General features: G+C 45.0%; 1 protein-coding gene across 1 annotated transcript in view; it reads right to left on the bottom strand.

Moving 5' to 3' along the window:
• SLC8B1 (solute carrier family 8 member B1) overlaps positions 1 to 17,240 on the bottom strand; it is an 82,858-nt gene that overhangs the window by 50,461 nt on the left and 15,157 nt on the right. The window lies entirely within an intron of this gene.

The raw sequence follows: 17,240 nt of genomic DNA, 5'->3' as shown, positions 1-17,240 counted from the left end.
TGAAGGATATTGGACAGGAGGATGCAAAGAGCATAGCTCCCAACGGTCCCCGATTTTGAGGGACTGTCTCTGATTTGGAAGAAAGTCCCTCTTTCCTCCTCATTTGTCCCTTTTTTTGGTCTGATCTATATAGTTGTATATAATATGCACTTTTTAGCTTTCAAAAAGTGTTTTTCAGTGCTAAACCTTTCATCTAAATTCTAAATTGCTGCATTTGTAAATTTTAAAAGCCAATATAAAGAAATAGTAGTGGTTAAGTAGTGTTTTTTTATTTTGGGTTAATTCTTCTTTAAGGGGTGTGGCAGGGGGCGTGTCCTATGCCTACATACATTTGCTAGTAGGTGTCCCTCATTTCCCATTTCAAAATGTTGGGAGGTATGTTCCCTTTCCTTCTCCAGAATCCCACATTCACTGGGCCGGGGGGGATGTTGGGAAGAGGCCCTGGGAAGAGGTCCTTGTTTGTATCAACATCGAAACAAGTAACCTACCATAGGCTAGGGATCCGTGGAACCTTAGGGTTCCTCCAGAGGTTGCTAGGGGTTCCTTCAGCATTGGGCCATTTCTGCCTCTCGTATGAGTTCCCACTGACACCATTGATATTTTTAGCTATTTGTCAGGAGGTAATTCTTCCCAATGACCACAAGTTTAAGGACCATTCTTCCCACTGTCCATCACACTAATGTATCATGAGTTGTAGATTTCTAACTTTTAGCAGGGGTTCCCTGAGACTGGAGAACTATTTCAAGGGTTCCTCTGTGTTGAAAAGGTTGAGAAAGGCTGGGCTAGCTACTTGCACTGCTAACTCCTTTTTGGCTAGCTAGGCTGCATGCTTGGGTTGCTGGTATGAAGTTTGTGGAAGATTGGCTTCACCAGCCACCACCCCCGCTAATTTCTTTGTACAAGGTACCCCCTTAAAATTAAAATCAATACCAGACTCAAAATGGTTCACCCTCAAAATGTGTTAAAAATAAAAAGGTCGTCTTTCAAGTCAACAGCTTAGAGTGAAATCTGAAAACAATGCAGCTGTTAAATGCTCTAACTTAAAAGCGGAGGTCCACCCTAAAGTGGACCTTACGCTCATTGGAACCCTCCCCCCCTCCGGTGCCACAATTGGCACCTTTCAGGGGGGAGGGGGGTGCAGGTACCTGTACAGTACAGGTATCTGCACCCACTTCCGGCGTAGATTCTGCAGAAGCCACGCTCTTTTCCGCAGAATCTACGCCCCTTTCCGAAGGTCCCCCGCTGCCTGCTGGGAAACACACGGATCCCAGAGACAGCGGGGACAATCCTTATTGCGCAGCGCGACTCGTGCATGCGCAGTAGGGAACCGGGAAATGAAGCCGAAAGGCTCCACTTCCTGATTCCCATACCCAAGATGGCGGCGGGAAGCACCCGAGAGACGATTGAGAGATCAGCTTCGGGTGCCGACATCGCGGGCGCGCTGGGCGGGCAAGTGTCATTATTTTAAAAGTCAGCAGCTGCAGTATTTGTAGCTGCTGGCTTTAAAAAAAATAAAAATAAAAAACGGCGGACCCCCGCTTTAACCACTTCAGCCCGAACCATTTTGCTGGCCAAAGACCAGACCACTTTTTGTGATTCGGCACTGCGCCGCTTTAACTGACAATTGCGTGGTCATGCGACGTGGCTCCCAAACAAAATTGACGTCCTTTTTTTCCCACAAATAGAGCTTTCTTTTGGTGGTATTTGATCACCCCTGCGGTTTTTATTTTTTGCGCTATAAACAAAAATAGAGCGACAATTTTGAAAAAAAACGCATTATTTTTTACTTTTTGTTATAATAAATATCCCCCAAAAATATATATAAAAAACATTTTTTTCCCTCAGTTTAGGCCGATATGTATTCTTCTACATATTTTTGGTAAAAAAAAAAAGGTTAGATTATTGATTGGTTTGCGCAAATGTTATAGCGTTTACAAAATAGGGGATCGTTTTATGGCATTTTTATTAATAATTTTTTTTTTTACTAGTAATGGTGGCGATCAGCGATTTTTAATGTGACTGCGCCATTATGGCGGACACATCGGATATTTTTGACACATTTTTGGGACCATTGTCATTTATACAGCAATCACTGCTATACAAATGCAGTGATTCCTGTGTAAATGACACTGGCAGTGAAGGGGTTAACCAGTGGGTGGCAGTGTAGGGGTTTAGTGTTCCTAGGGGTGTGTTACTAACTGTTGGGGGCTGGGCTTTCATTTAGTGAACACTGATCTCTGCTCCAATCACATGGAGCAGAGATCAGCGTCGCTTGTTGCTAGGCAGAACGGGGAGAAGCTGTTTACAGCGGCATCTCTCCGTTCAGCCGCCCCGTGAGACGATCGCGGGTATGCCCGCAGCGATTGAGTCCGCGGGACCCGTGACCTTTATACGGGGGTCCCGACCAGCAGGGTGGCATTAAAGATTGAACGTACCTGTACGCCAATATGCCTGCCCGTGCCATTCTGCCGACGTACATCGGCGTGCACTGGTCGGGAACTGGTTAATAATTCAAAGAATAAATAGCTGTTAAAAAAGTTATAGCATTTATGAAAGAAACGCTTCCCACAAAGAGAGAGAATTAAAGGAACACAGTACAGGCTATAAGCCTAACCCAACTGTGAGAAGGCAAGTGAGTACCCTGATTCTGAGTGGATGTGGTCACATGGTTGAAATACAGCAGCTCCCAGCGTGCCACAGGGTATACTGAAAAACAAAGAAGAGAGAGCACACCAACCTTGCGCATTACCCAAGTAGTATCTTTAATAATGTATAAAAAGACATATACTCACAAATACATACATGATCAAAGCATTTCAATGTCCATGGTAAAAATCAAAAGCGACCAGGTTACCGAGACTATTCCCAGCACGTCTGAAGACCTTCAAGATGGCTGATGTGTTTTAAAGGGGAGATCCCTTCTTCACCATCCCTAGTCGCTTTTGATTTTACCATGAACTTTGAAATGCTTTTATCATTTTCATGTTTGTGAGAAGATCTCTTTTGGTACATTATTAAAGATGCCACTTGGGTAATGCACAAGGTTGGTGTGCCCTCGCTTTGTTTTACAGTGTTCCCATTAGGTTCAGTTCCCTGACCCTCAGGAGGGCAGCAAAACCTGTGCATTCATTTGAACCACCAACATGTAACACATCCAGTACCATTACGCCACCCTTGAGCACAGGAGAATTATTGTACTGTCTATGCCCCAGGGCCAACAAAACATGGCATCACACTAAGATTCTTCTTGTTCAGCCCTACAGGATGAATTTCACTTGTTGGCTATTGTGTATTCTAGCTGGCATTAGGGGCTATCAGAATACCGGAGCAGTTCCTGCATCTGATTGCACACAGCCAGTGCTGGTACAACAATTTTTTCGCCCAGCTCTTTTGATTTTTAGGTTAAAGGATATTGGACAGTAGGATGCAAAGAACATAGCTCCTAACTGTCCCAGATTTTGAGGGACTGTCTCTGATTTGGAAGAAAGTCCCTCTGTCCTTGTTTCCTCCTCACGTGTCCCTCATTTTGGTCTGATCTATATCGTTGAATATAAAATACACTTTTTATCTTTCAAAAAGTGCTTCCCAGTGCTAAACCTTTCATCCAATGCATACATTTATGCATTTGCATGGCTCTAATTTGCTCTGTGTATTGCTAGCTTTACTGGATGTTTGTATTGCAATACAAGAAATGCTGGCACAATCACAATTTAAGAAAGCAAAAAGGTATGTGAATAATATACTGGTGATGTGTATATACTTATGCCGCCTACACACGACCAGACTTTCCGGCAGACTAGCGGACGGACCTTCCGAACGTATGGACTAGCCCACACATGAACGGACCAAGTCCGTTCATGTTTTGAATGTGATGACGTACGACGGGACTAAAAAGGAGGTTCAATAGCCAGTAGCCAATAGCTGCCCTTGCGTTGTATTTGGTCCGTCGGACGGTTTTCCCGATGGGAAATTAGTAGGTCGTACAGATTTGAAACATGTTCTATTTCTAGGTCCATCTGATTTTTTAAATGAAAAAAACGAACGGGTTGTTCAACAGTCCGAAGGACTGCATGTTAGTGAAGGAAATATTTTTTGGCCCAGCATGAGCCAATCAGGAGAGAGCAGGGGGCGGGGCCAAAACCACTACACAGAGCAGGTAAGTATGACATTGTTATTGAAATAGGAGATATTTACCATATACGCTTGCCCTGATGTCAACGGCGCATGCGCACTGAAGGAACAGCTCAATCGTGCTGTTTTTGAAGGGCCTGTGCCATGACCAGCCGCCGCAGTTGTACTGCAGCAGAATGGCATGGCCGGGCGAAACAACATTAACGTTGCTTCGCCCTGTGGCCACTAGAGGCACATGCGCCCCCCCGAGCCGATGCGAGTGCCCGACGGTCACGATTGCCACTGACACGCGGAGAACCGGGATCTGTGTGTGTGTAAACACACAGTTTCCGGTTCTCTTAGAGGAGAACAGACAGATCGTCTGTTCGTACAGAGTATGAACAGCGATCTGTCATCTGCCCTGCACAGTCCCTTCAGTTAGAACACACAGTAGGGAACACATTAACCCCTTGATCGCCCCTACTGTTAACCCCTTCACTGCCAGTGACATTTATACAGTAACCAATGTATTTTTATAGCACTGATCACTGTGTTAATGCCGATGGTCCCAAAAATGTGTCAAAATTGGCCGATGTGTCCGCCATAATGTCGCAGTCCCAATAAAAAAATCGCAGCTCGCCACCATTACTAGTAAAAAAAATTAATAATAAAACTATCCCTTATTTTGTAGACGCTATAACTTTTGCGCAAACCAATCAATAAACTCTTATTGCGATTTTTTTTTTACCAAAAATATGTAGAAGAAGAATAGGTATCGGCCTAAACTGAGGAAAAAAATATTTTTTTTATATATTTTTGGAGGATATTTATTATAGCAAAAAACTAAAAAATAATGTGTTTTTTTCAAAATTGTTGCTCTTTTTTTGTTTATAGTGCAAAAAAAATAAATTAAAAAAATGCAGGTGATCAAAATACCACCAAAAGAAAGGACGTCAATTTTGTTTGGGTGCAACATCGCACAACCACGCAATTGTCAGTTAAATGGACGCAGTGCCGAATCGCAAGCGGTTAAGCAGCTATGCTTACAAAACAGAGCAAAAAGACATTATGTGCTGCACAAAACCCATGGCAACTATAGATCAACTTTCGGAATTGTTTGTGGTTTGAGGCTAGAGTGGACTTTAACAGCTTGCCGACCAGCGCATGCGATTTACGTCGGCAGAATGTCGCCCGCCGCGGTCTCTGTGACAGTGAGTCCCGCGGACTCTATGTCCGCCGGGTGCCCGCGATCGTGTCACGGAGAGGTAGAATGGGGAGATGCTTTTGTAAACAAAGCATTTCCCCATTCTACCTAGTGAAAGAACAGAGATCACTGCTCTCTGTCAGTCATCGAGAGCAGTGATCGCTGTCATGTGAGGTGTAGCCTCCCCCCACCCACAGTTAGAATCACTCCCTAGGACACACTTCTCCGCCCCCTAGTGGTTAACCCCTTCACTGCCAGTGTCATTTACACATTAATCAATGCATTTTTATAGCACTGATCGCTGTATAAATTACAATGGTCCCAAAATGGTGTCAAAAGTATCCGATCTGTTCGCCATAATGTCACAGTCCTGATAAAAATCACAGATCGCGCCCGATAAAAAAATCACAGATCGCCGCTATTACTAATAAAAAAAATTAAATAAAAATGCCATAAAACTATCCCCTATTTTGTAGACGCTATAAATTTTGTGCAAACCAATCAATATACACTTATTGCAATTTTTTTTTACCAAAAATTTGAAGAAGAATACATATCGGCCTAAACTGAGGAAAAAAAGATTTTTTTTAAATATATTTTTGGGGGGTATTTATTATAGCAAAAAGTAAAAAATATTGCTTTTTTTTTTTCAAAATTGTGGTCTTTTTTTGTTTATAGCGCAAAAAATAAAAAAAACGCAGAGGCAATCAAATACTACCAATAGAAAGCTCTATTTGTGGGGAAAAAAGGACTTCAGTTTTGTTTGGGTAAAACGTCGCACAACCGCACAATTGTCAGTTAAAGCGACGCAGTGCCGAATCACAAAAAGTGCTCTGGTCAGGAAGGGGGTAAATTCTACCATTGCTGAAATGGTTAATGGTACCATAACACTTGAGATACACAAATAAATAAAATAAAGTTTTTTTAAATTAACATAGACATGTTAAAACATACAAACGTTTTTTTTTTTTTTTAAACAGCTCTATCAATACATACATATAAGGTGCAGCTGGAAAGGGTAGTGATCCCAGTTCACCCTGTAACAATCATATAGGCATGCGCGACATGTTTTGGAGGACTTGCATCATTTAATTTACAGAACATGCCCACAACTTTGAAGATTTTTTTTTTTTATTGTGAAGAAAACAAATAGGACAAAATAACAGCAAAAGTCAATGTGCATAACTATTCACCCCCCTAAAGTCAATACTTTGTAGAGCCACCCTTTGCGGCTATCACAGCTCTAAGTCACTTTGGATAAGTCTGTATGAGCTTGCCACATCTTTCCACTGGGATTTTTGCCCATTCCTCCTTGCAAAACTGCTCCAGCTCCTTCAAGTTGGATAGTTTGCACTTGTGAACAGCAATCTTTAAGCCTGACCACTGTTTTTCTATTGGATTGAGGTCTGGACTTTGACTAGGCTATTCCAACACATTTACATGTTTCCCCTTAAACCACTCAAGTGTTGCTTTAGCAGTGTGTTTGGGGTCATTGTCCTGCTGGAAGGTGAACCTCCGTTCTAGCCTCAAATCACACACAGAGTGGTACAGGTTTTGCTCAAGAATATCCCTGTATTTAGCACCATCCATCTTTCCTTCAACTCTGACCAGTTTCCCAGTCCTGACCGCTTAAAAAAAAAAGGGATGGTGTTCTTTAGGTGAGTTGATGTGTTGGGTTTACGCCAGACATAGCGTTTTCTTTGATGGCCAAAAAGTTAAATTTTAGTCTCATCAGACCAGAGCCCCTTCCTCCATACATTTTGGGAGTTTCCACATGCCTTTTCAAAAACTCAAAACGAGCCATTTTGTTTTTTGCTGAAAGTAATGGCTTTCTTATTGCCACTCTGCCATAAAGCCCAACTCTATGGAGCGTAAGGCTTATTGTGGTCCTATGTACAGATACTCCAGTCTCTGCTGTGGAACTCTGCAGCTCCTCCAGGGTTACCTTTGGTCTCTGTGCTGCCTCTCTGATTAATGCCCTCCTTGCCCGGTCCTTGAGTTTTGGTGTGCAGCTGTCTCTTGGCAGATTTGCTGTTGTGCCATTTCCTTTCCATTTGGTTATGATAGATTTGATGGTGCTCCTAGGGATCATCAAAGATTTGGATATTTTTTTTATAACCTAACCCTGACTTGTACTTAACAACATTGTCCCTTACTTGTTTGGAGCGTTCCTTGGTCTTCATGGCAGTGTTTGGTTAGGGGTGCCTCTTGCTTAGGTGTTGCAGACTCTGGGGCCTTTCAAAAAGGTGTGAATATGTAATTACAGATCATGTGACACTTAGATTGCACACAGGTGGACATCATTTCACTAATTATGTGACTTCTGAAGGTAATTGTTTGCACCAGAGCTTTTTATGGGCTTCATAACAAAGGGGGTGAATACATATGCACATGCCAATTATCAGTTCTTTATTTCTGAAAAATAGTTTTATGTATACATGTAGCAACCTCTACCATAGGTAGGTGCTAGAGTGAGGAATTTTGGTAGGTTCTGTCAGTACAGGTAAATTTAAACAGGCCTATGCTTCAAGCTAGGCCTGTTTGTTTTTGATCTGGGGGCAGTGAGTGGTGAGTGTAGCAGTGGGTGTGACCACCTGTACTTTGGTTCTGAGGCGCCTGCCGTTTCCAGTGAGAATGATCTGGAAGAGGGGCAGGGTCTAGAACTGGAGTGGCGGGCAGCTTATGTGAGAAGCCCTGACCAATCCCCAACTGGAATTGGCAGGGGGCAGGCCTCCCATATAAGCTGAGGTAACATGCCACTGGGTGGAGTGGTCGGCCGGGAGACGTGAAGAATGGAGTACAAGACAGCAGCAAGAGGGCACCCCCATCTAGGGGGGTGCACCAATCACGGGAGGAGAGCAGGGAGAGCTGTGAGGGAGCTTCACCCTTACATGGTCATGGGTGAGGTCCTCATCATTACACAGTCACTAATGAGGAGTTCCTGGAGCAGAGGGGCAGGAGAAGGTGTCCCAATGTACGGTCCAGTTAAGTTCTTCACCATGGACTCAGGGCAGAGAAAGGTCGGTGAGTGTACCACAGTGGAGTGCTGGATGTGAAGACATGCCAGGGAGTCTGTGAGGGAACTTCATCCTTACACGGTCATGGATGAAGTCCTCATCTGCCAGTAACACACTTCCTGTCCAAGGGCGATGAAGCTCACTCACTGTACCGTATCTTTGGAGGAGCAGCGCTGTCACTTTAGGAAAGAAAATGTTAGGCCGCGTACACACGGGCGGACTGTTGGCCCAACCTTGTCCGCTGAACAGTGTTTGGGCGGACAGTCCGCTCGTGTGTGGGCTTTCAGCGGACAGTTTCAGCGGACAGTTGGACGGACAAAGTCTTTCGGAAATTCCGAAAAACTGTCCGCTGAAACTGTGTTTGAGCGAACAGTCCGCCCGTGTGTGGGCCTGTCCGCTGTACTTTCGAAATGAGCGGACTGTTCCCGCTCGGAAAGTCCGCCCATTTCGAGCGCGTGTACAGGTAGGCGGGGCCCGCGAAGGAGACGTCGCGGGCTCCGCCGCCTGGAATGGGCTTAAAGGGGAACCCCAACGCCGAAAAAAATCGGCGTGGGGGTTCCCCCCAAGTCCACACCAGACCCTTGTCCGAGCACGCTACCCGGCCGGCCAGGAAAGGGGGGCGAGCGAGCGCGCCCCCCCCTCCTGAGCCGTACCAGGCCGCGTGCCCTCAACATGGGGGGGTGCCTTGGGGAAGGGGGGGGCCGCGCGGCCCCCCCACCCCAAAGCACCTTGTCCCCATGTTGATGAGGACAAGGGCCTCTTCCCGACAACCCTGGCCGTTGGTTGTCGGGGTCTGCGGGCGGGGGGCTTATCGGAATCCGGGAGCCCCCTTTAAGAAGGGGGCCCCCGGATACCGGCCCCCCACCCTATGTGAATGAGTATGGGGTACAATGTACCCCTACCCATTCACCTGTGAAATAAAGTACAAATAAAAACACAACACAGGGGGAAAAAATATTTTATTGCACAGCCGGGGGTCTTCCGTCTTCGGGGGTCTTCTCGCCGGACTCCTCCGCTATGTGTGTGTAGCTCTTTTGCCAGCGGAGGAGTCCGGCTTTCTTCCTCCCCGCCGCCGGCCTCTTCTCCCGACTTCGGGGGTCTTGTCCCCCTCTTCGGTTCTTCTGCCGGGCCACCGCGCCTGGTCCGGTGGCCCGGTCTTCTGTCGCCGTCTTCCGTTCTTCTGTCGCCGCCTTCGGTTCTTCTGCCGGGCCACCGCGCCTTCTTGTAGCTCTTTTACAGGCGGTGGCCCGGTCTTCTGTCGCCGTCGCCGCCTTCCGTTCGTGTTCTTCTTCTTGTTCTTCTTGTTCTTCTCCAGGCGATGTTGACACGTCGCTCCCTCCGGCCGGAATGCCAGAGCCGCCCTGCGCTGTGACTTATATAGTGACAATGGGGCGGGGTCACATGGTATATGTCACATGGGTTGATGTCACATGGTGACCCCGCCCCCTTACGATGTCATAGTCCCCATGTGACATCAACCCATGTGACCAACCCATGTGACATATACCATGTGACCCCGCCCCATTGTCACTATATAAGTGACCGCACAGCGCGTCCCCGGCATTCCGGCCGGAGAGCTCGTCGAGTCAACATCGCCTGGAGAAGAACAAGAAGAACAAGAAGAAGAACAAGAACGGAAGGCGGCGACGGCGACAGAAGACCGGGCCACCGCCTGTAAAAGAGCTACAAGAAGGCGCGGTGGCCCGGCAGAAGAACCGAAGGCGGCGACAGAAGAACGGAAGACGGCGACAGAAGACCGGGCCACCGGACCAGGCGCGGTGGCCCGGCAGAAGAACCGAAGAGGGGGACAAGACCCCCGAAGTCGGGAGAAGAGGCCGGCGGCGGGGAGGAAGAAAGCCGGACTCCTCCGCTGGCAAAAGAGCTACACACACATAGCGGAGGAGTCCGGCGAGAAGACCCCCGAAGACGGAAGACCCCCGGCTGTGCAATAAAATATTTTTTCCCCCTGTGTTGTGTTTTTATTTGTACTTTATTTCACAGGTGAATGGGTAGGGGTACATTGTACCCCATACTCATTCACATAGGGTGGGGGGCCGGTATCCGGGGGCCCCCTTCTTAAAGGGGGCTCCCGGATTCCGATAAGCCCCCCGCCCGCAGACCCCGACAACCAACGGCCAGGGTTGTCGGGAAGAGGCCCTTGTCCTCATCAACATGGGGACAAGGTGCTTTGGGGTGGGGGGGCCGCGCGGCCCCCCCCTTCCCCAAGGCACCCCCCCATGTTGAGGGCACGCGGCCTGGTACGGCTCAGGAGGGGGGGGCGCGCTCGCTCGCCCCCCTTTCCTGGCCGGCCGGGTAGCGTGCTCGGACAAGGGTCTGGTGTGGACTTGGGGGGAACCCCCACGCCGATTTTTTTCGGCGTTGGGGTTCCCCTTTAAGCCCATTCCAGGCGGCGGAGCCCGCGACGTCTCCTTCGCGGGCCCCGCCTACCTGTACACGCGCTCGAAATGGGCGGATTTGCCTCCTCCTTACGTGGGCCAGTCCGTTCATTTCAAAAGTTGAGCGAACTGTTTGCCCAACCTTGTTCGTCAAACAGTCCGCTCGTGTGTGGGCAAGTCCGCTCATGCAAATTTTGAGCGGACTGTTTGACAAACTGTTTGCCGAACAAGGTTGGGCGAACAGTCCGCGCGTGTGTACGCGGCCTTAGGACTTTAGAAAATCTCCCCTTCCCGGAGGGGGTCGTTCTTGTTGGTATAAGATAGATAACTACTCTCTGTTTTTTGTACAATACAGAGGTTTACTAAGGCTAGCTTCCCACTTATGCGGTTCCGGAAACGCTATTGCAACAGCACGGTCCTTGCAATCTGCTGCAGGTGTCATTACAAAGTTACAGGTCATTTGCCTCCACCGCACTGGATCGCATGGTAGAAATGACCATAGGGTCCAGTTTTGTGCAGCTCCAAAAAAGGTGCATGCACTTGTTTGGTGCGATTTGAGCCCATTCAAAATGAATGGGCTCAAACCGCACAGGAATGTGGTGTGGTTCCTGTGCGATTCACATGCAGTGTATAGTATGAACCAAGCCTAATCTTAATGAATGGCCAATCTTGTAATAAGCAGGGTTTCCTGCAGCTAAGAATATGAAGTGTAAAATAACTTGGACCTGCCCCTTTATGATCATGACTTCTGCAACAATTCAAAAATGTTGTGGTTCTTCTGGGTAACCACCGCACTGCTTTCCGTACCACATTAAAAGAACACAGGACATGAAATCACAGAAGTTGCTAAAAGTTCATCATGCATCTTTCCTAGATGTGCTGGCATAGTCTTTTCCACAAAACAGACCTTTGTGGTCAGACGTTCTTCACACAAAGACTTTGGAGTGTCTTCAGATTCTTCATGATTTTGCACTTACATTGATTTCATACCAATTTTCTATGGTTCCATGAAAGATATAATATTCTAGTATTAGACATGGAGTGAAAATAAAAATAAAAATATGCCTTCCTGTGAAACAAATGGCATTGGTCATGGGGATTTTCTCCAGACCACTGCAGCAGAGAGATAGCTAAGGTCATTAAAGATTCAAGGTTCCTGGTAGATTATGTACTAGCCAAATTATTCACAATGTATGACTGAAATTCCATCCATTACATACATTTTAAATGAAAACATAAAGCAAATAGAAAAAAAATAGGCAAGGGAAGAGGTAATAGCCAGAAAGTTGCAGAAGCTAGCAGAAAACAAGTATAAAGGAAGTGGTAACACGAACTCCTACAGGGACACCCTCCGCGTAGAATTTGCATAAAACCCCTGTGTGCCTTGCTTTTCTTTCACGCAATAGAATCCTACTTATTTTTTTTTTTTTTACTTTCTGCTATAATACATATCCAAAAAAAAAAAAAAATTGTCATAACTTTTGCTAAAAATCCCAACAAACTATGGTATTCATTTTATTTTTTATTACGAATGGCGGTAAATCAGCAAATTATAGTGAGACTAGGATGGTGCAGTGAGCAATCTGACACTAACTGATGCTGGGTGGGAACTGACTAACTGCCACTGATATCACCAGGCATACAAATACAGTGGTAATACGATACACAGTCACTGTATTAATGACACTAGCTGGGAAAGTGCTAACATTTAGGTTGATCGTAGGGTTAAGGGTCAGTTCACACCACATGCAGTCCAGTGCATTTGTTCTGCAACAAAAATGGATGGATAGTATGTTATATGGTTTTTAATGGCATACGTAGTTCAAAGCAGTATGGTCAGTTACAGTGCGTTACAGTGCCAAAAAAATTAAAATAAAAAAAGTAGAACATGCTACTTTTTGTGAACTATGCCATTGAAAACCATATAGCCTACTTCCCATGCGTTTTGATGCACAAAAAAGGCACTGGACTGCATGTGGTGTGAACTGCCCCAAACTGTGTGCCCAACAATGTGCTTCTTTTTACTAAAAATGTTTGTTTCTTACCCCTGCTTTGCAGGAATATGAAACAGAGAGATTGTTCCCCCTGTACAGAACCCTGGTCTGTGATTGGACACAGCCAATCAGCATGTCCCAGCCATGAATCATTGGCTGGGGCCTGCCTGTTTGCAGTACAGTGTAGGCAGGTGGTCTGCAAGTATTAGGGACAGCAGAATAAGAAAAAGGTTTAAAGTGGTTGTAACCTTTGACATGAAAAATGGATCAAGGCAAGTTCACACTATAGTGGTATCTGCTTTGTCCAAAGAACCTAGTGTGGTTCCTATCTGCTGTCTCTTCCTTCTATCTACACGAGTCAATTCTTACAAGTTATTCTGACAACACAGAATCACAGGGGACAGCCCTGGCACTTTGATAAACATTTTATGCATTGCAATTAAAATTTGGCAGGGTAGAAAAGAGACCGACTGAGGGCATTTTTGGAAATCATGGAACCATAATGAACATAATAATAAATCTACACATCACATTCATAAGGAGAATATTACCTTCCCACATGTGAAAAAAAAAAATTATTCTCAGCCCTTTTGTACACACGGTCGGAGATTCCGATGGAATGTGTCCTATCGGACCGTTTTGTCGGATATTCCGACTGTGTGTGGTCTGCATCGGATTGTTTCCGTCGGAATATCCGACGGACCAAGTTTTCCAACTTGCCGGTAAAATTTTCCGACAAAATGCTCCGATCGGACATACTCCGATCATGTGTAGCCTACTCCGACGGACAAAGTGCCACCCATGCTCAGATCAAATTCCTAGACCAAAGCTATTGGCTACTAGCCTGAACGTAGTCCCGTCGTAACAAAATAACGTCATCACGTTATGTACAATCGGATTTTCCGACAACTTAGTCTGACCGTGTGTATGCAACATCAATTCCGGACCTCTTCCGGATTAATCCGTTGGAATAACTCCGATGGATTTGGTTGTCGGAATCTCCGACCGTGTGTACAAGGGCTAAGATACACCAGTTTTTTCAATTTTTTTGCAGGATAAGTATTTTTTGTTTTTATTTGTTTGGTTTTGGATTTTTCAATTTTTGTGCTATTTCTAGTTAGTTCAGTGGGTGGAGTGGTGCTGGTTATTGGTGTTCCTAAATTTCTTTTTTCAAAAAGAACAATGAAAACTTCGACACCCACACAAAAGGTCTGGTGTCATGGGGTAAATGAATCATCACAAAAAAGATAACACAACAACCTCCAAAGTGACAACCCCAATAAAAAATATTCTTTTTTAAATCCTAAAACGCAGAGGGAAGTTTGTAAAAACTTCAAAAAGAATATTTAGTATTCATGGAGCTGTATATCTAATAAAATATTTTAAAAGATGGATAAGGCTACTTTCACATTGAAAGCGCTGGCCATTAGTACCAAGGCGTCGCTTTTCAGCCACTAGCGGGGCACTTTTAAGGGTTAAAAACTCCCGCTTTGCAGCGCTTTCTAAGCACTGGTCATTCTTTCCAATGGGCAGGGCATTTTGGGAGCGCTAAATACAGCGCTCCCAACCCACCCCAAAGATGCTGCTTGCAGGAGTTTTCGTAATGTTCTGCAAGCGCACCACCCCAGTGTGACAAAACACACTGGAATGAATGGGAGTCGGTTTTCAGGCGCTTTGCAGAGGCTATGTCTAGCGCTAAAGCACCTGAAAACTGCCCTAGTGTGAAAGGGGTCTTATGCCGCGTACACACGAGCGGACTGTATGGCATACTTAGTCCGTCATACAATCCGGACAGTCCGTCATACTTTCGACTGAACGGACTTGACCACACACGGATGCAAACAAACAGTCCGTCGAAAGCTTGCGCGATGACGTGTACAGCACGTACGACGGGACTAGAAATAGGAAGTCCAAGACACAGCAAAGCACCCTTCCGCCGTGTAAATCCTTTCTGGGCATGAGCCATTCTTAGTCCGTCGAACTAGCATACTGACGAGCGGATTGTCCGCTGAAACCAAAGTACGACGGACAGAATTTCGAAAAATCCGAAATACTTAGTACGCCAGACTGCACGCTGAAAATGTCTGCTGAAGCCCACACACGAGCGGACTGTCCGCTGAAATGTGTTTCGACGGACTAAGTATGCCATACAGTCCGCCCGTGTGTACGCGGCATTACTCTCAACCACCACCATGGGTACCCATGTACAACATTGGGTGCAAGCAAAATACTAAAAATTATGCCACAAATATTATATGTGCTTCATAATTCACTGATGGTCATCCTTTTGAAGCTATTCCGCATCATTATTTCAATTCTTAGGTCCCTTATTTGGCATTCCACAACTGCTAGATTGAGGCTGGAGCAGCTTCAGCGCCCAACCTCTAACTGTACTATTTAGCCTCTCAAATGTAGCACATAGCAAGAGCCATACGCCCCCAGAAACCTTATCTTATTGATCCCACTACTAAGCTCCTTAGACTCACGGTTGGGATGGAAGTCGCTGGTGGCCTAGAAGCATTGCACTTTGGTAAATCAAATAAATTGTACCCTACCGATAATCTCATGCAGAAAATCTGGAAGAAGGACAGGGCACTACAGCAGGTGAAGGTGTTCACTAGGTTTAGCTCCATATGGGGTAATAATCACTACAGCAAGTTTGGGAAAATGCAATATGGTCTGAAATAACAACAATATTGGGTCACTCGCCTGCGATAATTTTTTAATAATGGTGAATTATGCATTCTCTCTGCTCTCTAAACACTGTTTTTGCTCCCCCCCCCCCATCCATGCAATTTTATTATTTGCAACTTCAACATGGGATCAGGGCCCAACAAAGATGCAGATTTATGGGTACAGAGCCCCACTTCCATTTTCAAATTACATGTACGAGGTAACTTCCTATAAGGGGTTCATATCCTGCAGTTCTGCAATTTTACTTAATATGTTCCTTCCAGATTGTACTGGTAATGTGATTTCCCAATGGGAATGAGATGTTGGGACCTTTAAAGAGGAGCAATGGGAGGAAGCTTTATTAGCAGTTACCCAGTGCTCTCAATGTTGCTCAATGTCCATCTCAGCTAAACTTGCTTCTTCGAGTCCACTTTACACCTGCTAGGCTAACTAGACTGGGTATGAGCTATGACCCTACTTGCACTCGTATTAGGGATTATGGCGATCTGATATATCTTCTATGACGGTGTCCAAAATTGCATGTATAGTGAAAGGGGGTTATAGATACTTTTCACCGAGTCTTTCAGGTTCAGATTTGAGAGGACCTTAAACAATGTTTGCTGGGTATAATAGATGATGTCCCGGTTAAAGACACCTCTACACAAGCAATAGCCAGAGCCCTTTTCCCTGCTCAAAAATGTATTTTGGAGACACTGGAAATCTACAGATCCCCGAACAGTGAAGGTATGGATTGCTCAAATGGGTACCACCATAAGATTAGAAAAATAAATTTACCAGTATAGGGGTAGTTCTAGGAAATTTGACAAACTTTGGACACTCTGGTTAAGTGTGCTGGGCTTAGCCCTGGCAGATCTCATTCTGGACAGAATATTATTATAATTGAGGTACTATGGATTAGAAACAAGCACTAAGGATTTCTTTTTGAGGAGTAAGGAGGTTATATCGTTTCTAAAGACGCCTGACTGAGCGTTTGAGGTCTGACATTATGCTTTCTATTGTGGTTTTGTGTCTGAGCTGTGAAGATGCTTTTTTTGAACGGATTATTGTTCCAATGGGAAAAAAGTACACACTTATTCTGTAATGATTATTGCACATTTGTTAAATAAAGTCTTTCTTGAAATAATATTTTTTTCGAAAAAATGTTAAAATGAATACACTAATAATGAAGTGCACCAACCCAAAACCCAATACACCACACCTAATAATTCAAGGCTGCTGCCCCTTTAAGTGCAAAAGGAACATATATAACATAATACCAATAAGTAAATTAACTTTTACAATTTTTAGCCAAATTTTAGCTCCATCGTCAAGCGCTACATTACACAAGGGAAGCCTGAACTTCTGCATCAAGTGGCTGGAAAAGATCACATTGAAATAATCAGTTGTTCCAATTATAATGGAGAGTAAACATACAATAAATCACTGAACTTTGCAATGCTTTATTATTTTTTGTGTTTTAAGTGTCTGAAAGTGGTCAAAGGGGTAATGTTCCATCAAGGACCTGCATAAATGACATTTGAAACGCAAAATCCACTCAGGCTTGAGTGCTCAAGTGAGTGTACACCATCCACATTCCATTCGTAGCGGGATCAATGAGGAGGAATACAGAGGAAAGCAAGTTCTGACTCAAGAGTCACATTACTAGCCGTATACTGAACCTTCACTGGGCTCTGCTACAAGTCTGTCATCTAAGGTAGGTACTAAACATATCTAAACAGATAATACACCTTCTGAATATCAATTAGAAACTTTTTATGTATGGAAATCAATTGCCATGTATGCAATCCTGAAGGAAGCTGCACAGCAAAGGGATTTTTTTTTTTTA

This window comes from Lithobates pipiens, unplaced genomic scaffold (genome assembly GCF_037356315.1).
Source record: "Lithobates pipiens isolate NorthernLeopardFrog02 unplaced genomic scaffold, aLitPip1_a1.2 Scaffold_3, whole genome shotgun sequence".
NCBI lineage: Eukaryota > Metazoa > Chordata > Amphibia > Anura > Ranidae > Lithobates > Lithobates pipiens.
This window is presented reverse-complemented; position numbering and strand designations above follow the sequence as displayed.